The sequence below is a fragment of the Phocoena sinus genome, chromosome 14 (assembly GCF_008692025.1).
Source record: "Phocoena sinus isolate mPhoSin1 chromosome 14, mPhoSin1.pri, whole genome shotgun sequence".
Classification (NCBI taxonomy): Eukaryota; Metazoa; Chordata; class Mammalia; order Artiodactyla; family Phocoenidae; genus Phocoena; species Phocoena sinus.
Genome location: NC_045776.1, coordinates 40963712 through 40991641, shown reverse-complemented (window position 1 = coordinate 40991641; position 27930 = coordinate 40963712). Strand labels below are relative to the sequence as shown.

Genomic DNA, 27930 nt, shown 5'->3' with positions numbered 1-27930 from the left:
CTACTATCTCCCTAAGGATATTATCCATGCCCTTAATGCCAGATTTGTTCCCTTAAAAAAAATTTTTTTTGCCCACATTGATTAAAAGCAAATGTATGTTTCAATTGGGAGACACATCTGTCTATAAGTCATAGAATGTATACTGACTGATGTTTAATACCTCGGTTTATGTTATCAGGATCCCACAGAAGGAGGCTCATGATCAGAGCACCCCACGTTACAATGTGAAGTTTAAGTGAATGGGAAGTGAGAAGAAAAGGTTTTAGCTTTCTGGACTGCTTCTTTTGCCATTTGGAAAGGTTAGCCTCACCTCTCACCACTATTATTTCACATGGTACTAGAAGCTCTCAGCAGGTCTGGCATGCCTTCAGTTAGGTGTCAATGTTTGCATATTCAAGTACTGTTCCACTTCCTCGGGGTACAGTATATACTGGGGCATTAAAATATAAAACTTGAAACAGCTGCTAACTAAAGCTTTCAAAACGAGTAATTATCTGATCATTTAATATTAGTGTATACTAGAACTGAGGAAGCTAGGAAAAGCAAAGTATATTAAGAAATGATTTTAAAGAAACATATATCATATATTCAATATGTAATCTGTGCTAACAGATGTCTCTAGATAGTAGAACAGTAGTATTTTTCTTTCGTTTTTCTTTATTTTTCAAGAAATCTATAATAAGCAGATAGTAATTTAATAATAATAAACATAATATATATTTATTATTAATAAATGTCTACACTTTTAAAAGCACATATGTTTATTTTAATTTATTAGTTGTGACTAACAGTGTTGTATTTTTTCAATGTTTAAAATCTTTAGGTTGTACTATGTACTAGAAAAAAAGTCAAGTGAATGAAAATTTATAAAATATATCTTTGTAAGAGTTGGGAACATTTCCCAGGTTCTTAAAATCAAATACAGAAGGAGAGAAACTTGTATGCATATGTCCAGCTTACTCACTAAACAATGTTATATTACAAGAAATTGTTATATTTTAAACGTCCATTAACCTTAGTACAAGACTGTCAAACCCCCGAAGTATCATATAATGGAAAGCTGACTGTTTTTATCCACAGCTCTATCAGAATATAATCACATCACAGTTTATTTGGGTCAGTAGATACCAACTAGTTTATAATTTGGAAATAAAATGTTTGCTAGAAAGGCATTAATAAAACAATAAAAGGACACAACATAAAAATAGCCACCTTGTAATTCTCACTTCAACAGGGTGTGCCACCTGAATTTGAAGTAAATAAACAGATTCTGTCATAGGTAAGCAGGGAGGAATAGAAAGATGTTTGTCTTTTACAGAAAATAGATTACACAAAAATTTGTCTATATCCATTTCCCCAAAGTCCCATTATCAGAGGTATATCATTTGAACTTGAGCTAATAATAAACATCTATCAATGCAATAATGTCCACTAAAGAAACAGAACAATATTAGCTATAGTTTATAAATTTATAATGATCAAGCTGTTACCCCAAAAGGTATGTAATAATTGATATACAAAGTTCTGTTAAGCTTTAAAATAGTCATCTTTGACCTTTTGCACCTCCCACATAATCCATATTAAACTGTTCTCTAATCTGCTGATATCTGCCTGTATCTCTTGCTTGGATTACTTATTCAATTTACTACTTTGTTCTACTTGTTTTATTTCTGATTCTTACAATTCATTCTTCTCAGAGTAGCCAAAAGTATCTTTCTAAAATGAAAATCTGAGACTGCTTATTTAAGTATTATATATAGATAGATGGGGAAAGAGAGAGAGAACACAAGCATCTTAAATGTATTATTGAGCTCACTCATAAGTACAGGTAATCCTCAAGGACCCAAAAATTACAATTTAAAAGAAATGGCAAAATGAAACCAGAGGAGTAAGCTGTAACAGAAAACTAAAGCTTAATTTTCTCTGGGAGCAATTGCCTATACCAGGAACCTACAGCTTCTGGGACTGGAGAGAGTGGCGGGAAGAAGAGACTAAACCTTGGATTCTGGCGAAGTAAGGAAAATGAAGCAGATTTCTAAGTGCAAGGAATTAGAGGGAAAGGAATGAATGAACAATGACTGCATTTGGGGAAATATCTGCACATCCAGATTTCACTTCATCAATTCTCTTTTCAATGTTATCTAAATTTCTATTGAAACCTTAGAGTTCCTACTTTCTAAATTTGTTTTTTTTCCTCTTTTATTATTTTCTAAATCTTCCTACTCGTTTTTACATAACTTCTTACCCTCTTTAAGTTTAAGAAGATAATAATTCTCCACACTGATAAAAGTCATGAATTCAGAAGTTTAAAAATATATATAGGGCTTCCCTGGTGGCGCAGTGGTTGAGAGTCCGCCTGCCGATGCAGGGGACACGGGTTCGTGCCCCGGTCCGGGAAGATCCCACATGCCGCGGAGCGGCTGGGCCCGTGAGCCGTGGCCGCTGAGCCTGCGCGTCCGTAACGCATAAAAAAAAAAAAAAAAAAAAAAAAAAAATATATATATATCAAAAAGCATAACTATTTTGAAGTCTCCTCCTAGACACATTGTAGTGAATCTGTAGAACACCACAGAATGATAAAGAAAAAAATGTGAAGACCTTCAAGAAAAAGAGACAGATCATCTACAGAGAGGACTGACAGCACATTTCTCAACAGGAGGTATAATGGAATATAGAAAATAAAATAACCTTTTTAAAAAGAGTTTAAGAGTTAAAATAATAGGTCTAAATAAAAATATTTTCAGCTAGAAAATTAAGAAATAACCAACCACTGACTAACTAAAGGAACTTCTAAAGCACTAATTTTAGGGGGAAAAAACACCTGCAGAGGAAAATACCAACTGACTAGAAAAATATGGAAAGAAACTAGTGAATTTGGATATAAGCCTAAAAATAACTGGATTTATGAAATAAAGATAAATAACCTTTATATGTTATATATAATATATATTTAGAAGAAATAATTATATAAAAGAACAATAATATTATCTACATTCTGGAGTTCAAAAGACTAAACAAAACAATTGTAATCCATGAAAATACGGTAAGAGTAAAATGACTAGCAGGAAGGTCAAGATGTAGAATTTAATAATTATGCATGATCTCGAATGTAAATGGCAAGCACTAAGACAAATCTAGTGTATAAATTCCAAATTATAAATGGGAAATGTGAATTAAAAGATAATTTAAATTGTCAGTGTAATGGAAAAGGGACATTAAGAAAAGCAAGGTAAATAGAAAACAAAGAATGAGATTTAAAATATACAGAAATGTATAAATAATCACAGTATGTTTTAAAAAAGAGGAAAAGATATATTGTCAGACATACAAAGCCAAAATAATTTGGCTAACAGACCTATACTATAAGAAATGTTAATATCCTTCATGGAGAAATGTCTTTCAGGCAGAAAGAAATGATACCAGATGGATATATGGGTGTATAAAAGGAATGAAGAGCACTAGAATGGTAACCACATGGGTAAATATATTTGAATATTATTCTTATTATGTAAATATCTTTAAAGATCATTGATATCAGAACAAAATAATGTATTATGGGATTTATCACATACTTATAGGAAAAACACTGTTAATATATATTAATAGCATAAATGTCAGGAGTGTACTGAAAGTGTACCATTATAGGCTTCCTGAACTATACAAGTTGTATAATTCTTGAAGGCAGACTTTCATTATTTAAAGATGTACACTGTAAACTGTACAGCAACCACTAATATTTAATTCAGAAAATGCAAAGAAGAGGGGGAAAAGAACAAAGAACAGACTGGACATATAGAAAGCAAACAGCAAGATGACAGACTTAACCCAAACCACATTAAATATAAATGTTCTGATGAACATCCAATTGAAAGGCAGGCATTGTATTAAAAAAGCAAGACCCAACTATATGCTATTTACAAGAAATGCATTTTATATCTGACCCTTGAACATGTGTTTTAATTTCCTCTAGTTCCATCTCCTAATATGTTGCTCTGCAGTAGCTTTGATAAGTAACAGCCCACATTATTAGTGCAACCTTGTAGCCACCAGAAGAAAGAGAATGGAACTGCAACTTTTTTGAAGCCTTAGTCCCAAAGAATGTTCACATTATTTTATCTGTCTAATAGTTCCCTGGGAGACCCCACTTAACAGTCTGTCTGAAGTTGAATGACTTGGAACTTACCTAATGTGAAAAGCCCTTCCCTCAGGAGCATTTATGGAAAACAATTACAGGAAAATGTTTTACTTTCATAGCTGCCTAAGACAGTGAATAACATCTGAGTCAAGCAATAGACTAAACAAAAGCTTAAAAACTATGGGGCTTCCCTGGTGGCACAGTGATTGAGAGTCCGCCTGCCGATGCAGGGGACACGGGTTTGTGCCCCAGTCCAGGAAGATCCCACATGCCACAGAGCGGCTGGGCTGGGCCCGTGAGCCATGGCCACTGAGCCTGTGTATCCAGAGCCTGTGCTCCGCAACGGAAGAGGCCACAACAGTGAGAGGCCCGCATACTGCAAAAAGAAATTAAAAAAATAAAAAATAAATAAATAAAATAAAAACTATGAAATGAGATGTCCATACAGTTTTGAAAGACTCCAACTTATTCCCTAGGAATCCAGAAGAACACACACATGTATAGAAATGTGTGCATGCTCAGAGAAGGTCTAAGAAGGACCTAGGTTCTCACCTCTAGCTGACCTTGAGGCTCTGTACACACATGAAGTAAAGGTTAAGAAAGAGCTGTCGGCTACCCAGCTAAGTGTCAAAGGTTTGCCCTAACACACACAGAGAGCCTCTTAGCAAATACTGGGAGGATTACTGGTTCCAGGAATTTAGGAGCAAAATTTTGTATACTATTGAAATTATGCTGATAAAAATCCTAACTAGACTGCTATATATTAAGAAATTTTTTAAAAAGAAAGAAATTGATGGTAATCCTCACAGCAACCACTAAGAAAATAACTCAAAAATGTATAGTAAAGAAAACAAAAAGAAAATTAAAATGGTACAAAGTAAATAAGTATTGAATGCAAATGAAAATAATAAGGAATTAAGAAACAAAAAAATGACATATAGAAAACAAGTAGCAAAGTAGAAGAAATAAGTCATTCGTTACCTCCTTATCAGTAATTACATTAAATGTAAATGGATTAAATACAACAATTAAAAGACAGATACTGGCAAAATGGATTAACAGAATCATTCAAAAAGACATCTGCAATAGACATACTTCATATTCAGGCACAAACATGTTGAAGGTGAAAGGATGGAAAAAGATATACCATGCAAACAGAAACCAAAAGAGAGGTGAAGAGGCTATATCAATGTTAGACCAAACAGACTTTAAGATAAAAATTATTACTAGAGGCAAAGAATGACACTTTATAATGATAAAATTGACAATCCTTCAAGAATACATAACAATCATTAACATATACATGCTGAACAGAGCCACAAAATACAAGAAGAAAAAACTGACAGAATTAAAGGGTGTAACAGTTCAAAAATAATAGTTGGAGACTTCAATACTCAACTTTCAATAATGCATCAAACTAGACAGAAGATCAGCAAAGAAACAGACAACTTGAACAACATTATAAACCAACTAAACCAGGAATCCCCAACCCCGGGGCCACAGACCGGTACCGGAACCAGGCCACACAGCAGAAGGTGAGCAGCGGGTGAGCAAGTGAAGCTTCATCTGTATTTACAGCTGCTCCCCACTGTTCTCATTACCACCTGAGCTCCACCTCCTGTAAGATCAGCGGTGGCCTTAGATTCTCATAGGAGCACAAACCCTACTATGAAAGGCACATGCAAGGGATCTAGGTTGCATACTCCTTATGAGAATCTAATGCCTGATGATCTGAGATGGAGCTGAGGTGGTGATGCTAGGCTGGGGAGTGGCTGCAAATACAGATTATTATTAGCATAGAACTAATGTATGGTCTCTGCACAGAGACCATAGTAAATCAATTGCTTGCAAGCTCATATCAAAACTTTATCAGTGAGTGCCAAGTGACAAGCTGCGTCTTATGGAGTAGACTGGACATAAGCAACACACTTTGGGTGTCACTGTGTCCCATCACCCCCAGATAGGACCATCTAGTTGCAGGAAAACAAGCTCAGGGCTCCCACTGATTCTGCATTTTGGTGAGCTGTATAATTATTTCATTATATATTATAGTGTAATAATAATGGAAATAAAGTACACAATAAGTATAATGCCCTTGAACCATCCCCAAATCATCCCCCCTTAGCCGGTCTGTGGAAAAATTGTCTTCCACAAAACTGGTCCCTGGTGCCAAAAAGTTTGGGGACTACTGAACTAAATTGAACAGGCATCTTTAGAGCCCTCTGCCCAACAACAGCAGAAATACATATTCTTCTCAAGTGCACATGCAACATTCTCCATTATAGGCCATATACTAGCCCCAAAAATAAGTCTCAATGAATTCAAAAGGATTGAAATCATACAAGATATGTTTCTACAACCATGACATAAAGAAATTAGAAATCAATAACAAAGAAATTTGGAAAGCTCACAAATATGTTAGAAATAAAACAACACACTCTTCAATAACCAATGAGTAAATACTTTGAGATGAAGGAAAACAAAACCATATCAAAATTTAGGGGATACAGAAAAAGAAGTGCTTTGAGGGAGTAAATTTATACCATTTAAATTTATACCATTTATAGTGGTAAAGGCATTTACTACAGTTTAAAAAAGAAAGATCTCAACCTAATTTTCTGTCATAAGAAATTAGAAAAACAGGGCTTCCCTGGTGGCACAGTGGTTGAGAGTCCACCTGCCGATGCAGGGGACGCGGGTTCGTGCCCCGGTCCGGGAAGATCCCACATGCTGTGGAGCGGCTGGGCCCATGAGCCATGGCCGCTGAGCCTGTGCGTCCAGAGCCTGTGCTCCACAATGGGAGAGGCCACACCAGTGAGAGGCCCACGTACCACAAAAAAAAAAATTAGAAAAACAAAAGCAAGCTAAATGTAAGACATGCAGAAATAGAGTATAGAAAAATGAGAGAAAATCAATGAAAACAAAAATTCATTCATGGAAAATATCAAAAACACTGATAAATCTTTAGCTAGACTAACCAATTACAAAAAGAGAGAAGACTCAAATTACTAAAATAAGGAATTAAAAAGGGAACACTGCTACCAACCTACATAAAAAGGATTACAAGGGGATAAGCTGCTTACAAAAAAATAGATCATATAGATGAAAGTGGACAAATTACTAGAAAAACACAAACAACCAAAACCGACTCAAGAAAAAGTAGAAAATCTGAATAGACACAGAACAGAAAAAGAGATTGCATATCAATTTTTTTTTAAGTTACAACAAATATGGGCCCAGGACCATACAGCCTCACTAATGACTTCTACCAAATGTTTAAAGAAGAATTAATACCATCACTTTGTATATATTCCTCCAAAAAAAAAAAAAAAAGAGGAAATACTTCCCAACTGATTCTCTAAGGTCAGTATCACCCTGATACCAAAACCATACAATGACATCACAGTAAGACAAAATTACAGATCAGTATCCCTTATGAATACAGATACAAAAATCTCCAACAAAATAATAGCAAGCTAATTTCAGCAGCATATAAAAAATTATATACACAATGACCACATGGGTTAGTCACAGGAATATAAAGCTGATTCAATCTATAAAAATTAATGTATAGAGAATATTCTTACAAACCAACTGAAAAACTGACAGGATTAGTAAATGAGTTTAGCAAGGTTGCAGGATACAAGAACAATATATAAAAGTTGTGTTTTATACACTAGCAATGAAAAATCTGAAAATGAAATTACTAAAACAATTCGCTTTGCAACACCATAGAAAATACTTACGAACAAATTTTCGAGAAGAAATTACTTGAACACTGAAAATTTCAAAATACTGTTGAAATAAAGGAGACTTACACCCCTATTTTACACAATATCCAAAAATCAACTCTAAACGGATTAAACACTTGAATGTAAGACCTGAAACCATAAAAATCCTAAAAGAAACATAGGCAGTAAGCTCCTTGACAGTGGTCTGCGTAATGATTTTTTGGATTCGACACCAAAAACAAAGGCAACAAAAGACAAAGTAAACAAGTAGGACTATATCAAATTAAAAACCTTCTGCACGGTAAAGAAAACCACCAAGAAAATGAAAGGGCAACCTACTGGACTAGTTGAAAATATCTGCAAACCATATATCTGATAAGGGGTTAATAGCCAAAACAGAAAAAGAACTTATAAACTTAACAGGAAAAAAGTCCAATTAAAAAAAGAGCAGAGGGCTTCCCTGGTGGCACAATGGTTGAGAGTCCGCCTGCCAATGCAGGGGACGTGGGTTCGTGCCCAGGTCCGGGAAGATCCCACATGCCGCGGATCGGCTGGGCCTGTGAGCCATGGCTGCTGAGCCTGCGCGTCCGGAGCCTGTGCTCCACAATGGGAGAGGCCACAACAGTGAAAGGCCCGCATAACGCAAAAAAAAAAACCAAAAAACAAAACAAATCAGAGGATCTGAATAGACAGTTTTCCAAAGAAAACATCCAAATGGCCAACAAGTACATGCAAAGGTGCTCAACATCACTAATAATCAGGGAAATGAAAGTCAAAACCACAATGAGATAATTGCCTCACACCTGTTAGAATGGCAATCATCAAAAAGAAAAGCCATAACAAGGGTTTACAAGGACACAAAGAAAAGGAACTGTAAATGGTTGTGGGCACTATGGAAAACAGTATGTTATTTCTCAAAAAAAATAAAAATCGAACTACCGTATGATCCAGCAATACTTTTCCTAGTATATATCCAAAGGAAATAAAAACAAAATATTGAAGAGATATCTGTACTCTCATGTTCACTGTATTTTTCTTTTAAACATCTTTATTGGTGTATAATTGCTTTACAATGGCATGTTAGTTTCTGCTTTATAACAAAGTGAATCAGCTAGACATATACATATGTCCCCATATCCCTATACCACCCCTCTAGGTGGTACAAAGGACCGAGCTGATCCCACTGTGCTATGCAGCTGCTTCCCACTAGCTATCTATTTTACATTTGGTAGTATATATATGTCCATACCACTCTCTCACTTCGTCCCACCTTACCCTTACCCCCCCCCGTGTCCTCAAGTCCATTCTCTATGTCTGCATCTTTATTCCTGTCCTGCCCCTAGGTTTTTCCAGAACCATTTCTTTTACACTCCATGTATATGTGTTAGCATATGGTATTTGTTTTTCTCTCTCTGACTTACTTCACACTATGACAGACTCTAGGTCCATCCACCTCACTACAGATAGCTCAATTTCATTTCTTTTTATGGCTGAGTAATATTCCATTATATATATGTGCTACGTCTTCTTTATCCATTTATCTGTTGATGGACACTTAGGCTGCTTCCATGTCCTGGCTATTTTAAATAGAGCTGCAATGAACATTGTAGTACATGACTTTTTTGAATTATGGTTTTCTCAGGGTATATGCACAGTAGGGGGATTGCTGGGTCATATGGTAGTTCTATTTGTAGTTTTTTAAGGAACCTCCATACTGTTCTCCATAGTGGCTATATCAATGTATATTCCCACCAATAGTGCATGAGGGTTCCCTTTTCTCCACACCCTCTCCAGCATTTATTGTCTGTAGATTTTTTTGATGATGGACATTCTGATAGGTGTGAGGTGACACCTCATTGTAGTTTTGATTTGCATTTCTCTAATAATTAGTGATGTTGAACATCCTTAAATGTGTTTGTTGGTGATCTGTATATCTTCTTTGGAGAAATGTCTATTTAGGTCTTCTGCCCATTTTTGGATTGCATTGTTTGTTTTCTCAATATTGAGCTGCATGTGCTGCTTATATATTTTGGAGATTAATCCTCTGTCAGTGCTTCATTTGCAAATATTTTCTCACATTCTGAGGGTTGTCTTTTCGTCTTGTTTATGGTGTCCTTTGCTGTGCAAAAGCTTTTAAGTTTCATTAGGTCCCATTTGTTTATTTTGTTTTAATTTCCATTACTCTAGGAGGTGGGTCAAAAAGGATCTCGCTGTGATTTATGTCATAGAGTGTTCTGCCTATGTTTTCCTCTAAGAGTTTTATCGTGTCTGGCCGTACATTTAGGTCTTTAATCCATTTTGAGTTGATTTTTGTGTATGGTGTTAGGGAGTGTTCTAATTTAATTGTTTTACATGTAGCTGTCCAGTTTTCCCAGCACCACTTATTGAAGAGGCTGTCTTTTCTCCATTGTATATTCTTGCCTCCTTTATCAAAGATAAGGTGACCATATGTGTGTTGGTTTATCTCTGGGCTTTCTACCATGTGCCATTGATCTATATTTCTGTTATAGTGCCAGTACCACACTGTCTTGATTACTGTAGCTTTGTAGTATAGTCTGAAGTCCAGGAGCCTAATTCCTCCAGCTCTGTTTTTCTTTCTCAAGATTGCTTTGGCTATTCGGGATCTTTTGTGTTTCCATAAATATTGTGAAATTTTTAATTCTAGTTCTGTGAAAAATGCCATTGGTAGTTTGATAGGGATTGCATTGAATCTGTTGATTGCATTGGGTACTATAGTCATTTTCACAATGTTGATTCTTCCTATCCAAGAACATGGTGTATCTCTCAATCAGTTTGTATCACCTTTAATTTCTTTCATCAGTGTCTTATTGTTTTCTGCATGCAGGTCTTTTGTCTCCTTAGGTAGGTTTATTCCCAGGTATTTTATTCTTTTTGTTTCAGTGGTAAATGGGAGTGTTTCCTTAATTTCTAGTTTTAGATTTTTCATCATTAGTGTATAGGAATGCAAGAGATTTCTGTGCATTAATTTTTTATCCTGCTACTATACCAAATTCATTGATGAGCTCTAGTAGTTTTCTGGTAGCATCTTTACGATTCTTGATGTATAGTATCATGTGATCTGCAAACAGTGACAGCTTTACTTCTTTTCCAATTTGGATTCCTTTTAACTGCTTTTCAAATCTGATTGCTGTGGCTAAAACTTCCAATACTTTGTTGAATAATACTGGTGAGAGTGGCCAACCTTGTCTTGTTCTTAATCTTAGAGGAAATGGTTTCAGTTTTTCACCAGTTAGAATGATGTTGCCAATGGCTTTGTCATATATGGCCTTTATTATGTTGAGGTAAGTTCCCTCTATGCCTACTTTCAGGAGGGTGTTTATCATAAATGGGTATTGAACTTTGTTGAAAACTTTTTCTCATCTATTGAGATGATCATATGATTTTTCTCCTTCAGTTGGTTAATATGGCGTATCACATTGATTGATTTGCATACATTGAAGAATCCTTGCATTACTGGGATAAACCCCACTTGATCATGGTGTATGATCCTTTTAATGTGCTGTTGGATTCTGTTTGCTAGTGTTTTGTTGAGGATTTTTGCATCTATGTTCATCAGTGATATTAGCCTGTAGTTTTCTTCCTTTGTGGCATCTTTGGTTTTGGTATCAGGGTGATAGTGGCCTTGTAGAATGAGATAGGGAGTGTTCCTTCCTCTGCTATATTTTGGAAAAGTTTGTGAAGTACAGGTGTTAGCTGTTCTCTAAATGTTTGACAAAATTCGCCAGTAAAGCCATCTGGTCCTCGGCTTATGTTTGTTGGAAGCTATTTAATCACAGTTTAAATTTCAGTGCTTATGATAGGTCTGTTTATATTTTCTATTTCTTTCTGGTTCAGTCTCAGAAGGTTGTGCTTTTTAAGAATTTCTTAAATTTCTTACTTTCTTAATTTCCATTTCTTCCAGGTTGTCAATTTTATCGGTCTAGAGTTGCTTGTAGTAATCTCTCATAATACTATGTATTTCTGCAATAGGAGTATTTCTTCTCCTTTTCATTTCAAATTCTATTGATTTAAGTAGTCTCCCTTTTTTTCTTGATGAGTCTGGCTAATGATTTATCAATTTTGTTTATCTTCTCAAAGAACCAGCTTTTAGTTTTAGTGATCTTTGCTATTGTTTCCTTCATTTCTTTTTCATTTATTTCTGATCTGATCTTTATGATTTCTTTCCTTCTTCTAATTTTGGGGTTATTTTGTTCTTCCTCCTCTAATTGCTTTAGCTGTAAGATTAGGTTGTTTACTTGAGATGTTTCTTATTTCTTGAGGTAGGACTGTATTGCTATAAATTTCCCTCTTAGAACTGCTTTTGCTGCATCCCATAGGTTTTGGGTCGTCGTATTTTCATTGTCATTTGTTTCTAGGTATTTTTTTTATTTCCCCTTTGATTTTTCAGTGCTCTCTTGGTTATTTAGTAATGTATTGTTTAGCCTCCATGTGTTTGTATTTTTTACAGATTTTTTTCCTGTAATTGATGTCTGGTCTCATAGCATTATTCTCAGAAAAAATACTTGAAACGATTTCAATTTTCTTAACTTTACCAAGGCTTGATTTGTGACCCAACATATGATCTATCCTGATGAATGTTCCATGAGCACTTAAGAAGAAAGTGTATTCTGTTGTTCTGGGATGGAATGTCCTACAAATATCAATTAAGTCCATCTTGTTTAATGTATCATTTAAAGCTTGTGTTTCTTACTTAGTTTCATTTTGGATGATCTGTGCATTGGTAAAAGTGGGATGTTAAAGTTCCTTATTATGACTGTGTTACTGTCGATTTCCCCTTTTATGGCTTTTAGCATTTGCCTTATGTATTGAGGTGCTCCTATGTTGGGTGCATAAATATTTACACTTCTTATATTTTCTTCTTGGATTGAGCCCTTGATCTTATGTAGTGTCCTTCTTTGTCTCTTGTAATAGTGTTTATTTTAAAGTCTATTTTGTCTGATAAGAGAATTGCTACTCCAGCTTTTTTTGATTTCCATTTGCATGGAATATCTTTTGCCATCCCCTCAGTTTTCCATTGTGTGTGTCCCTAGGTCTGAAGTGGGTCTCTTGTGGACAGCACATATATGGGTCTTGTTTCTGTATGCATTCAGCCAGTCTATGTCTTTTGGTTGGAGCATTTAATCCATTTACATTTAAGGCAATTTTTGATACGTATGTTCCTATTACCATTTCTTAATTGTTTTGGGTTTGTTATTGTAGGTCTTTCCTTCTGTTGTATTTCCTGCCTAGAGAAGTTCCTTTAGCATTTGTTGTAAAGCTGGTTTGGTGGTGCTGAACTCTCTCAGCTTTTGCTTGTCTCTAAAGGTTTTAATTTCTCCATCTAATCTGAATGAGATCCTTGCTGGGTAGAGTAATCTTGGTTGTAGATTTTCACCTTTCATCACTTTAAATATATTGTGCCACTCCCTTTTGGCTTGCAGAGTTTCTACTGAAAGATCAGCTGTTAACCTTATGGGGATTCCCTTGTATGTTATTTGTTGGTTTTTCCTTGTTGCTTTTAATATTTTTTCTTTGTATTTAATTTTTGATAGTTTGATTAATATGTGTCCTGGCGTGTTTCTCCTTGGATTTATCCTGTATGGGACTCTCTGCACTTCCTGGACTTGATTATTCCCTCTCCCATATTAGGGAAGTTTTCAAGTATAATCTCTTCAAATATTTTCGCAGTCCCTTTCTTTTTGTCTTCTTCTGGGACCCCTATAATTCAAATGTTGGTGCATTTAATGTTGTCCCAGAGGTCTCTGAGACTGTCCTCAAATCATTTCATTCTTTTTTCTTTATCAATTCATTTCATTCTTTTTTCTGCATTCTGCTCTGCAGTAGTTATTTCCACTCTTTTATCTTCCAGGTCACTTATCTGTTCCTCTGCCTCAGTTATTCTCCTATTGATTCCTTCTAGAGAATTTTTAATTTCATTCATTGTGTTGTTCATGATTGTTTGTTTGCTCTTTAGTTCTTTTTTGTATTTTCTCCATTCTATATCCAAGATTTTGCATCATGTTTACTATCATTTGTCTGAATTCTTTTTCCGGTAGACTGCCTATTTCCTCTTCATTTATTTGGTCTGGTGGGTTTTTACCTTGCTCCTTCATCTGCTGTGTGCTTCTCTGTCTTCTCATTTTGCTTAATTACTGTGTTTGGGGTCTCCTTTTCACAGGCTGTAGGTTCATAGTTCCCACTGTTTTGGTGTCTGCCCCCAGTGGGTAAGGTTGGTTCAGTGGGTTGTGTACTCTTCCTGGTGGAGGGGACTGGTGCCTGTGTTCTGGTGGATGAGGCTGAATCTTGTCTTTATGGTGGGCAGGACCACGTCCGGTGGTGTGTTTTGGGGTGTCTGTGACCTCATCATGATTTTAGGCAGCCTCTCTGCTAGTGGGTGAGGTTGTGTTCCTGCCTTCCTAGTTGTTTGGTATAGGGTGTCTAGCACAGTAGCTTGATGGTCGTTGGGTGGAGCTGGGTTTTACTCTGAGATGGAGATCACTGGGAGAGCTTTCGCTGTTTGATATTACATAGAACCAGGAGGTCTCCGGTGGACCAATGTTCTGAATTCAGCTCTCCCACCTCAGAGGCTCTGGCCTGACGCTGGTCGGAGCACGAAGACCTTGTGAGCCACACGGCTCAGAAGCAAAGGTAGATAAAAAGAAAGAAAGAAAAATAATAAAATAAAGTTATTAAAATAAAAAAATTATTAAAAATAAAAAATTTAGGGCTTCCCTGGTGGTGCAGTGGTTTAGAGTCCGCCTGCTGATGCAGGGGACGCAGGTTTGTGCCCCGGTCTGGGAAGATCCCACATGCCACGAAGCGGCTGGGCCCATGAGCCGTGAACCATGGCCACTGAGCATGCGTGTCCGGAGCCTGTGCTCCACAATGGGAGAGGCCACAACAGTGAGAGGCCCGTGTACTGCAAAATAAAATAAAATAAAATAAAATAATTTAAAAGTAATAAAAAGAAAAGAAAGAAAGCAACCAAAGCAAAAAACAAATCCACCAATGATAACAAGTGCTAAAACTATCCAAAACGAAACAAAAGTAAAAAAAACCACAGACAAACAGAACCATAGGACAAATGGTAAAAGCAAACCTATAAAGACAAAATCACACAAAGAAGCATACACATACACACTCACAAAAAGGGAAAAAGGAAAAAAACAAATATATCTATATATTAAAAAAAAGGAAGAGAGCCACCAAATCAATAAACAAATCTACCAGTGATAATAAACTCTAAATACTAAACTAAGATAAACATAAAACCAGCAACAAATTAGATGCAGAAAGCAAACCCCAAGTCTACAGTTGCTCCCAATGTCCACTGCCTCAATTTTGGGATGATTCAATGTCTATTCAGGTATTCCACTGATATAGGGTACATCTAGTTGATTGTGGAGATTTAATCTGATGATCCTAAGTCTGCTGGGAGAAACTTCCCTTTCTCTTTGTTTGCACAGCTCCTGGTGTTCAGCTTTGGATTTGGCCCTGCTTCTGCATGTAGCTCGCTTGAGGGCATCTGTTCTTCGCTCAGGATGGGGTTAAAGCAACAGCTGATTAGGGGGCTCTGGCTCACTCAGACTGGGGGTAGGGAGGGGTATGGAATGTGGGCCAAGCCTGAGGCAGCAGAGGCCAGCATGACATTGCAACAGCCTGAGGTGCACCGTGTGCTCTCCAGGGGAAGTTGTCCCTGGATCATGTGACCCTGGCAGTGGCAGGCTGCACAGGCTCCCAGGAGGGGGGGTGTGGATAGTGACCTGTGCTTGCACACACAGGCTACTTGGTGACTGTAGCAGCAGTGTTAGCATTTTGTGCCTGTCTCTGGCATCCACGCTGATAGCTGCGGCTCGCACCACTCTCTGGCACTCATCTAGGTGGTACTCTGAATCCCCTCTCCTCACGCACCCTGTAACAATGGTCTCTTGCCTCTTTGGCAGTTCCAGACTTTTTCCTGGACTCCCTCCTGGCTAGCTGTGGTGCATTAGCCCCCTTCAGGCTGTGTTCATGCAGCCAACCCCAGTCCTCTTCCTGGGATCCAGCCTCTGAAGCCGGAGCCTCAGCTCCCAGCCCCCACCCATCCCGGCGGGTGAGCAGACAAGCCTCTCAGGCTGGTGAGTGCTGGTCGGCACCAACCCTCTGTCCAGGAATGTCTCCACTTTGCCCTCTGCATCCCTGTTGCTGTGCAAGCCCTCTTCCATCCTTGTCGAGGGGACTGCTAACCTTTTCTCCTCTTATACAACACCCATGTTCACCGTATTATTCACAATAGCCAAGATATGCAAACAACCTTTGTCCATCAATGGATGAACACATAATGAAAATGTGTTATATATATACACATACATATATATGTATATATATATATATATATGTGTGTGTATATATATATATATATATATATATATATATATAATGGAATACTATTCAGCCCTGAGAAAGGAGGAAATAGTACAAGTTGCAACAACACTGATGGACCTTGAGGGCATTATGCTAAGTGAAATAAGCCCTACAGAAAAAGACAGAAACCTCATGGTATCATATGTGGAATCTAAAAAGATAGTCAAAAATCATAGAAACAGAGAGTAGAAAAGTGGTTGGCAGGGAGGCTGCATAAAGGGTACAAACTTTCAGCTATAATATGAATAAGATCTGAAGATCTAATGCAAAACATGGTGACTACAGTTGATGACACTGTACCATATCATTGAAATTTGCTAAGAGAATAGAACTTAAATTTTTTCACCAAAAAAACAGAGAAAGCTGATGTATGTGTTAATTATCTAGATGGGAGGAATCTTCTCACCATGTATATCCAATCACCACAGTGTACACTCTAAGTATCTTACAATTTTATATGTCAATTTACCTCATAAAGCTGATTTTAAAAAATACAAATAAATAGACATCCCAAGTTCCAAGATTAGAAGACTTAATATTGGTATGATACCAATATCCCCAAATTAATCTACAGATTCAACACAATTATATCAAAATTCCAACTCCTTTTTTTAAGAGGTACAAACTATTATGTATAAAATAAGCTACAAGGATATATTGTACAACATTGGGAATATAGCTAATATTTTATAATAACTATAAATGGATTATAACCTTGAAAAAGTGTTAATCACTATATTGTACACCTGTAACTTATATAATATTGTACATCAACTATACTTCAACAAAAAAATAAAAGGTTAAAAAAAAGAAATTGGCAAGTTGATCCTAAAATTCATTGAAGATGCAAGACTCAGAAAAACTAAACCCATCTACAAAAAAGAAAGTTAGAGAAGTCACTCTTCTTGATGTCAAGACATACTACAAAAGTGCAATAATCAAGACAGCATGCTACGACCATAAAGATAGACATATAGATCAACGGAGTAGAATTGAGCACTCATAAGTAAATCATACATCCATAGTCACATGGTTTTTGACAAGGGTGCCAAGACAATTCAGTAAAGCAAAGAATAGTTTTTGACAAACGGTGCTAGGACAACTGGATATGCATGTGCAAAAGACTGAACTGGATGCCTCTCTCATACCATATCCAAAATGTAACTCAAAATGAATCAATAACCTAAATGTTAGAGCTAAAGTTATAATATTCTTAGAAGAAAACATAGGTGCAAATCTTTATCACCCCGCTTTAGGTGACAATTTATTAATATGACACCTACAGCATAATCAACCAAAGAAAAGAGAGATAATTTGGACTGTATCAAAACTAAAAATTTTACATGTTAAAGAATACTATCAAAGAAGTGAAAATCCAAATCACAGAGTGGAAGAAAATATTTGCTCATAATATATTGGATAAGGATATAGTTCCAGAATATATAAAGAAGTCGTAACAGTTCTACAATAAACAGGCAACACAATTTTAAAATGGGCAAAGAACTTGAATAGACATTTCCCTAGAGAAGATACATTGTACAAATGGTCAATAAGCACATGAAATGATGCTCAACGTGATTAGTCATTTAGATAAATGCAAACCACAAGCTGATACTATTCCATATCCACTAGGATGACTATAATTTTTAAAAATGGGAAATAGCAAGTGTTAGTTAACATGTGGAGAATTTGGAAACCTCAAACGTTGCTGTGTGAATTTAAATGGTAAAGCTATTTTGAAAACAGCTTGGCAGTTCCTAAACTAGTTAGTTACCATATGACCCAGGAATTCCCCTCCTGGGTATAAAACAAAGAGAATTGAATACTATGTCCACACAAAATTTTGTACACAAACGTTCATAGCAGAATTATTCATGATAGCCAAAAGTAGAAACTACTCAAAGTATCAATCAACTAAAGAATGTATAAACAAAATTTGGCATATCCATACAATGGAATATTACTCATACATAAAAAGAAATGATGTGCTAATTCACGCTATGTCACGGTTGAACTTTGAAAACATTACACTAAGTGGAAGAAGGCTGACATAAAGGCCACATATTGTATCATTCCATTTATATAAAATTTCCAGGATAGGCAAATCCATTGAGATAGTTAAGTTGATTAGTTTTCAGGGCCTAGGAGGAGGGACAAATGAAGAGTGAATGCTAATGGATGTGAGCAATTATTTTCAGGATGATGACTATATTCTGCAATTATGTAGTGATGATGGTTGCACAGCCTGGTGAATATACTTAAAACCACTAAATTGTTCATGTTAAAAGGGTGAATTTTATGGTACATAAATTATATCAGTAAAATAGCAATACAAAAATACATTTGTGAATGGTTTCATATCTTCCCCAATTTATTGTAAACTGAGCGCAGAAAGAATAAAGTGTGGAAAGCAACGCACCAAAATGTTTAACAGTGACAATTTTGGGGTGGTGGGATTAAGGGTTATTTTTTAAATTTAACTTCCTCTTTCTCATATTTTTAAATAATTCGATTAACCTTATAATCCTAATAAAATGAATTTGATAGAAAACAATAGACATCCATTAGCTGAAAAGCACATAAAATTTAACCCACCCCTCATACTTTATTAACTCAAAATGGATCATATAATAAATGTAACATGTAAAACTATAAAATGTCTTACTAGAAAACATAGGAGAATCCCATGACTAGGTAGAATTTGATCCAGGTATGCAAGGTTGGTTAATCAACTAAGGTAATCCATCATGTCAACAAACTTTTTAAAAAGACCAAAAAAATCACATGATCATATCAATAGATGCAGAAAAAGCTTTTGACAAAAACCAGTACACATTCATGGTAAAAACTTTCAGTAAACTAGGAATAGAGAGGAGCTTTCTCAACTTGACAAAGACTATTTACAAAAAAACTACAGCTAATGTCATATTTAATGGTGAGAAACTCAAAGCTTTCCCACTGAGAACAAGTACAAGGTAAGGATTTTCCCCCCTCACCACTCCTTTAAACATTGTACTGGAAGTCCTTGTTAATGCTATAAAAGGCAATGAAAGATATACAGATTGGGAAGGAAGACATAAAACTGTCTTTGTTCACAGATGACATGATCATCTGTGTAGAAAATCTAAAAGAATCAACAACAACAACAGTAAAAACTCCTGGGATTTATAAGCAGTTATAACAAGGGTGCAGGATAAAAGGCTAAATATGCAAAAGTCAACTGATTTTCCATATACTAGCAATGAACAAGTAGATTTGAAATAAAAACAATATCATTTACATTAGCACCAAAAAATAAAATACTTAGATATAAACCTAACAAAATATGTACATGATCTATCCAAGGAAAACTACGAAACCCTGGTGAATAAAATCAAAGAAGAGGTATATAAATGGAGAGATATTCTATCTTCCTGGATAGGAACAGTCAGTATTGTCAAGATGTCAGTTCTTCCCAACTTGATCTATGGATTGAAGGCACATCTAGTCAAAATCCCAGCAAATTATTTTATGGATAGCGACAAACTGTTTTAAAGTTTGTGGGAAGAGGCAAATGACCAAGAAGAGCCAACACAACATTGAAGGAGAAAAACAAAGTTGGAGGAATGACACTACCTGATTTCAAGACTTACTATAAAGCTGAAATAATCAAAACATTGTGCTATTGGTAAAAGAATAGACAAACAGAACGATGGAACATAATATAGAGCCCAGAAATACATCCCCATAAATATACCTAACTGATCTTTGACTAAAGGGCAAAAGTACTAAAATGGAGAACAGACAGTCTTTTTAACAAGTGGTGCTGGAACAACTGGACTTTCACATGACGAATCTAGACACAGGTCATACACTCTTCACAAAAACTAATTCAAAATTGATCACAGACCTAAATGTAAAATGCAAAGCTATGAAATTCCTAGAAGAAAAACATAGGAGAAAACCTAGATGGCTTCTGGTATGATGATGCTTTTTTAGATACACCACCATTGGCACAATCCATGAAGGAAATAATTTATAAACTGGGCTACATTAAGATTTTAAATTTCTTCTCTGCAAAAGAAAATATCAAGAGAATTATAAGATAAGCCACAGATTGAGAGAAAAGATTTGCAACAGACACATCTGATACAGGACTATTATCCAAAATATACAAAGAACTCTTAAAACTCAACAATAAGAAAACCAACAACTCGATTAAATCATGAGCCAATACCTTAACAGACACCTCACCTAAGAAGATATACTGATGGCAAACAAGTGTATGAAAAGATGCTCTGCATCGTATATCATCAGGGAAATGCAAACTGAAACAATGAGATACAACTCTACACCTATTAGAATGGCCAAGATCAGAACAATGACAACATCAAATGCTGGCAAGGATATGGAACAACAGAAAGCCTCACTCATCGTTTATAGGAATGCAAAATGGTACAGCCATCTTGGAAGACAGTTTGGCTTTTTCTTACAAAACTAAACGTACTCTTACCTATGATCCAGCAGTAGTACTCCTTGATGTGTACCCACAGGAGTGAAAAATTATGCCCCCACAAAAACACTGTGTGTGGATGTTAATGGTGGATTTGTCCATAATTGCCAAAACTTGGAACCAAGCAAGCTGTCCTTCAGTAGGTGAATGAATAAATAAACTGTGGTACACCAGACAATGAAATACATTCAGCACTAAAAAGGAATGAGCTATCAAGCCATGAAAAGACGTGAGCAGGGGTTAGGGAGTTTAAATGCATATTACTAAGTGAAGGAGCCAATCTGAAAAGGCTCCATACTGTATGATGCCAACCATATGACTTTCTGGAAAGGCAAAACTATGTACACAATAAAAAGATCAGTGGATGTCAGGGGTTGGGGGAGAGAGATGAATAGAGCAGTGGAAATACTCTGCATGATATTATAATGATGGATATTTGTCATTATACATTTGTCCAGACCCACAGAATGTACAACTCCTAAGTTAAATCATGGACCTTGGGCGGTTATGAGGTGTCAATGTAGGTTCATCCCTGGTAAACATTTTTTAAGAACCAAACTGGGGAGTGATACTGATAATGTGGGAGGCTATGAATGTATGGAGGTAGAGAGTAAGTCTTAAAAAAGAGCATATCTGTTCAACCTTAGTTTAAGCAGAGTCCTTCAGCATGATACCAAAATATGATCCATGGAAGGAAAACTGATAAACTAGATATACCAAAATAGAAATACCTGTTCTGTAAAAGATACGGTTTAAAATGTGTAAAGACAAGACACAGACTGGGAAAAAATATTTGCAAATCACATTTTTTTTTTTTTTTTTGCGGTACGCGGGCCTCTCACTGCTGCGGCCTCCCCCGTCACAGAGCACAGGCTCCGGATGCGCAGGCTCAGCGGCCATGGCTCACGGGCCCAGCCACTCCGCGGCATGCGGGATCTTCCCGGACCGGGGCACGAACCCACGTCCCCTGCATCAGCAGGCGGACTCCCAACCTGCGCCACCAGGGAAGCCCCTGCAAATCACATTTTTGACAAAATACTTGGATCTAGGATATACAGTCAACTCTCAAAAACTCAATAATAAGCAAACAAATATCCCAAATTAATAAATGAGTAATGAGCAACCTAAGTGTCCATCGACAGATGAATGGATAAAGAAGATGTGGCACATGTATACAATGAAACATTATTCAGCCATAAAAAGGAAATGAAATTGAGTTATTTGTAGCGAGGTGGATGGACCTAGAGACTGTCATACAGAGTGAAATAAGTCAGAAAGAGAAAAACAAATACCATATGCTAATGCATATATATGGAAACCAAAAAAAAAAGGTCTGAAGAACCTAGGGGCAGGACAGGAATAAAGACGCAGATGTAGAGAATGGACTTGAGGACACAGGGAGGGGGAAGGGTAGGCTGGGACGAAGTGAGAGAGTGGCATGGACATATATACACTACCAAATGTAAAATAGATAGCTAGTGGGAAGCAGCCACATAGCACAGGGAGATCAGCTCTGCTTTTGACCACCTAGAGGGGTGGGATAGGGAGGGTGGGAGGGAGACACAAGAGGGAGGGGATATGGGGATATATGTATATGTACAGCTGATTTACTTTGTTATAAAGCAGCAACTAACACACCAGTGTAAAGCAATTATACTCCAATAAAGATGTTAAAAAATAAAAAAAAAATGAGTAATGATCTAAACAAATACTTCATCAAAGAATATATGTGGATTCAAGGAAACATAGGAAAAGATGCTCAATACCACTACTCATTAGGACAAAGGAAAGTAAAAGTACAATGAGATACTACTACATAGCTATTAGAATAACAACAACAACAGAAGTCCTGACAACAGCAAGTATTAGTTAGGTGTGGAGCAACTGGCACTCTATACTTTGCTAGCAGGAATGCAAATGGTACTGTCACTTTGGAAAACAGTTTGTCAATGTCTTATAAAAGTAAGCACACATCTATCATATAACATTGCATTCGCATTCCTAGACACTTATCCAAGAGATAAAAATGTATTCACACCAAAACCTGTATGCAAATGTTTACAGCAACTCTATTCATAACCACCCAAAGTGGAAACCACTCAGATTTCCTTCAATAAAGTAAATGGATAAATTATGGTATATTCACTCAAAGAAATAGTACTCAGAGATTTCTAGGAACAAAGTATTGATTCACACACCATGGATAAGTCTCAACTTCATTTTGCTAAATGAAAGAACCAGAGCCAAAAGTCTATATGTCGTGTGAGGCCACTCATATGATATCATGTAAAAGGCAAAACTACAGGGACAGGGAATGGACCAGTTGTTGCCAGGTGTAGGGGGTGGGGACAGGAGTTGTTTAAAAAGGGAAAGAATGAGGGCGTTTCGGGTGTAATGGAAACATTCTATTTTATGGTCGTGGTGGCGGCTACATAACTCTGCCTTTGTCAAAACCCAAAGAACTGCATGTCACAAAGACAGTGTTACTCTATGTGAGTAAAATATACAAGTAAAAATGAATAAATAATATCTTAGAAGAAAAACAGAATAAGCAATTGGTAAAAGATGAAAAGTATTAAATAATTGTAATCACGCAAAGGAACTCTATCTCAATTCACATACAAGCACATAAGCTTATATATACATACTAGGCCTGGAGAGAAAAGTAACTTTTGTCTAAACCTTGAACATATTAGCCCTTCCAAGGAATTTAAAGCTTCGACTGAGCTCTTCTAACTGCAAAGAGAAATTCAGAGCTAATTTGAGTAAGTGCTGAATTGTTATGAATGAGAAAATAATTTACATTGTTACTATTATTGTTACTATGAGAATGTTATAATATACAAATTATATATTAAGTATATATAGTATATACATAAATATTATATATAATAGCACATTATAATTATGTTTCTAAGAAAGATGTATCAATAAAAAAGATAGAAGATGGGCAAGTAACCAAGAGAGGAATCGAAGAGCACTTATAAGAGGATAACTGACACTTAAGAGTTGCTTGAATTACTATGACACTTCCCCCAAATAATGGTAAGCTCTACAACAAAGACAGAGAACACGGAGTGGGGCAGCTGCCACTCAAGGAAGGGACTGAGTTTCACGTTTGAGTGATATCAGTCTGATGATAAACGAAGAGCCACTAGGGACAGAATAAATAGCAAGAAATCTGAGGAGACAGGGATTCGGATCCAAAGGAGACATGGAAATAAAAATCTCCTCATTAATTCACAAAAATTTGTGGGAGAGCATTTGACTTTTCAAATTTCATAATGGAGGGAGGCTCAAACCAATCTCTTAGGAGAAGGGAATCTCTAGTTGGCATATGGGTTACATATGGGATATCTGGGAGCAATCAAACTGTTTACTGTCAAATAACTTACAAAAATAAACCACTAGAAATCAAGTGTTTGTATAAATCAAGAAGTGAAGAAGACATAGAAGCAATAAATTGGTGAAATTGAAATTGGAGAAACCGGAAGTTAGTTTTCAAAGGTAGTAAGTAGAAACTTCTGTGAAGCCTACAGAGTACCCCAGATTAGGGGTTCAAAATTTTCTTACTCTCCTGTCACCCACTCTCCCACTACACTCACTCTCTATTTTGTCCCTAGTTAAGACTTTCGGTTACCTCACACTCTCCTATCCTCCCGATTATCAGTCCACTTTTCAGTTTCACTTGCCTCCTTACCCTAGGCCCCCATAGGCAACCATTAAAACACAATGTCTATCTTAAAATCTGGATAATTCTGTCAAGAACTGTGAAGGATCTGAGATTTTCCCCTACTTGCAAGCTAATTCAGCCTGCCACAGTTTCATGGATGGTGGCAGAAGACACAAGACGCCTGCATTAGTGACAAAGGGCCACTGGCCATTATAGGAATAGTAGTAGCCAGAGTATCAACACTTGCATCAGTTCCCCAAGTTACAAGACTCACAGAGCAACAAGAAAAAGGCCAGTTGTCACCTGCACACATAGTGGGATACATACAGGAAAGAAATCCCGAGCTCAGGGAACCTGAATCTTTTATAATGGGTAGTAAGTCAGCCTAGACCTCGCCCTGGAGGAAGATACCATCTTTATCATACTGAACAGTCAGCAAACCCACCCTTTTCCCCAAGGGGAGACATTATCTTTTTTGTCCAAGCCTGTTCACTCTACAAATATCCTTTGAAGACAGTTCCAAACAAAGGCAGTCAGTGCCTCTACTCACAAGACACGCAGAAATGCTAGCTGCCTTCCAACAGTCCCCAAATTTTCTCTCTTGGTTTGGGGGTTTTATATTTACTCTAGAAATTGATTAAATCACACCCTACAGCATCCTTTATGAAAAAGAATTTCAGGTGGTCCTCACAGACACTCACCTTTACCATTTTCATCTTTTGTCTATATTACAGATGTCTGATTGCTCACCTCCGATTCGCAGAGAACCAATGATAATCTGCAAAGGATGTCCTCTAAACCCTTACCACATAACTGTCCCTAACTAGACCAAAGTCTCTCTTCCCAAGAAATTGAACTTGAAACAAAAGACTGAGGCAGCCAACACGGTACCATGTGCAAACTGAAGACACAGAAGATAACTAGCAAAGTCTTACTTTCTAAAAAAGGTAACCTTTAGAGAGCAGAATGGAACAGTCATGCAGTGGGAAGCATTTCCAAGCCACCAGGCAATCCCACAAAGGGGAAGAGAAATAAGCTTTCTTGCTCCAATGAGGCCCAGCTCTATTATCTTTGACTGTGCTCCACGATAATTTCTTGTTTCCCGTGAAGTTCCCTACAATACCCCCAAGCAGTTTTACATTTTCTTTAACTTTTTAGTGTAGGTTTATAGTCTGCACCTATCAATTCTTGAATAACCCTTAAATACAATTTACCTTCCTAAGATCATCAAGCCACTCAAATCGTGGCCCAATCTCCTTCTTCACTAAGGAGATAAAGGTAATTGTCATGAGCTCCTCTTACTCTACCTCAAAAGACCTATAATATCATCTATCTATCTAAAACATATACATGATAGCAATTTTTACTTTACACTGTATGCCTAATATGATGTGACAACCAGCAGTCATTTGATCAAAGAAATGATTTTCCCCTTTGTGTTAAATAGGCTTATAACTAGCTTTACAACATGATCAGAAATAAGCATGTTTGTTTTGGCAAAGATATCTTCAGCTCTGAAAAATGTCACTTTACTTTTAGAATCTTTTTAGCCTTTCATGACAAAAACTGATCCATTTTATTACAAAAAGTGTTATTTTACTCTTTCCCTGAAAGACAGTTTTGACTGCTTTACAAAGAGATCGCTATGCTTTCTTTTTTGGAAATTTAAGCGAAAACTTTCATGATGTCAAGCACTGTTTGATAGTTTCATTATTGCCAGGGTGCCAGGGAAAGAGGGTAAGTAGATGCACAGTCAAAATCCAATTTTCAGATGTTCATCATCATATTTTCTATGTAACTCTTCTTTTTGGGCTGCTTGGTGGAAATAATACACTTGTAAATCCACTTATTTTCTCTTCTGTTTACTTTACTGTGAGTTACATTAGTCTCATACTTTGACAAATCATCTTATTTCCCTGGTCCACTTTTGTGAATTTGGGATATAACTCAATAAAATAATATGCAAATTTCACAAATATAAACAATAGCATGAAAGCACCTGACCTTCTCCGTGCTAACCGAATGTTAGTGAAGACCAAGTGAGCAATATTTTCCTCACAGTACCTGAGCAACCAAGGATATAATAGTCATGAACCATTACGGAGAATGTAATTGAGAGTGTATTGAGAAAGTAATCTGATGATGATATCATAATTAATCTTGCATTTCATATTTATTAAAGCTATTTCAAGCAATGTTTCATCCTTTTTCCCCTCTGGACCATTTGATACTCAGACAGATCGTAAAGTAGGTCAAAGATTTTGCTTTGAGAAACACTCATCGGTTAGCTACCTGAAGGCAAAGATTTTCACCCATCCCTTTGACTACCACACACCTAGACCAGCAGAGAACTAATATATGCCTAATAAAATGTCACAGTCCTTAATGTGTATATTTCAAATTTTGTCCTTTCCCTTCCCTTGCCTTAACATCCTTTTGACTCCAAGGAGACAACTTTTGTAAGCATGACTTTTCAATCCAGTTTGGCCTCTCTGAATTTCTAACCCTTATTGCTACTTCACTGCTGGAAAATTTCCACTTACGTGGTAAAAATTATCAAGTTTAATATTTCCAAAACAAACTCATCACTATGTACTACATAACATAAAAAGCGCCTCACATTTCCCCCTGCCACTTGTCACATTATTCCATTAGTAATCGAGGCTCACCTTCTCAGCTTTTTATTTCCTCTTTCTCCCATATCTACTGTCAATATTAAAGCCTTATTATCCTTTTAAAACTTGTTTATTTTATTTATAGTTATGTTTAAATTACAACTGTAATATGGACTTATTTGAAGAGCTAATACAATCCAAAGCTGCATAATAAAAGAGTTGATAGTTCAACCCCAACATCCATGTCCTGCCCCTTCTACACAATCAGGGTTTCAAGATTGTTGTGGCACAATGACTATTGTTACTTAATTGATACCCAAATTCATGCCAAGCCTCTTTCCAGTTCTACTGCAACTACCGTAACTCAGGTCTGCTCTATCAAAATGACCATTTTTCATGTTTGAGTCTTTCCACTTCGTCCATAATCCATTCTGCTCACTTCCACCATATAGATCTTAAGATCATGTTCTATTTTGCCACTCTCTAACATAATAAAACAAAAACAGCAACAAAAAACACAGCCAGTTGAATAAAGTCTAAACTCCTGATTTTAACATTCAAGGATCTTCTATAGTTGCCAAGGCATAAAATAACAAAAATGTGGATTAGGAATTAAGTGAACAAACTTATCCATTACTAATTGTTACTCTAGGATAACACAATTAGTAAAGTGTATGATTACACATTCTATTCTAAGTCTCCTTCTTTCCCTATAGAATGAAAAATGAGTATATCAAACATTCTAGCTAACCTTAAAATTATAAAAGTCTATCTTTCAAATCTTAGCTTTCATTATTCCACTAAGTGTTCTCTACTTTTCAGTCCAATGAAACTACAGTTGACCCCTGAACATGGGTTTGAACTGTGTGGGTCCACTTACA

The 27930-nt window shown here is 36.4% G+C and overlaps 1 protein-coding gene and 1 pseudogene across 9 annotated transcripts in view; both read right to left on the bottom strand.

Moving 5' to 3' along the window:
* The window catches only part of NOL4 (nucleolar protein 4), a 401358-nt gene that overhangs the window by 323378 nt on the left and 50050 nt on the right, over positions 1-27930 (bottom strand). The gene's annotated exons all lie outside the window — the stretch shown is intronic.
* LOC116739367 lies at positions 16057-16114 on the bottom strand (annotated as a pseudogene).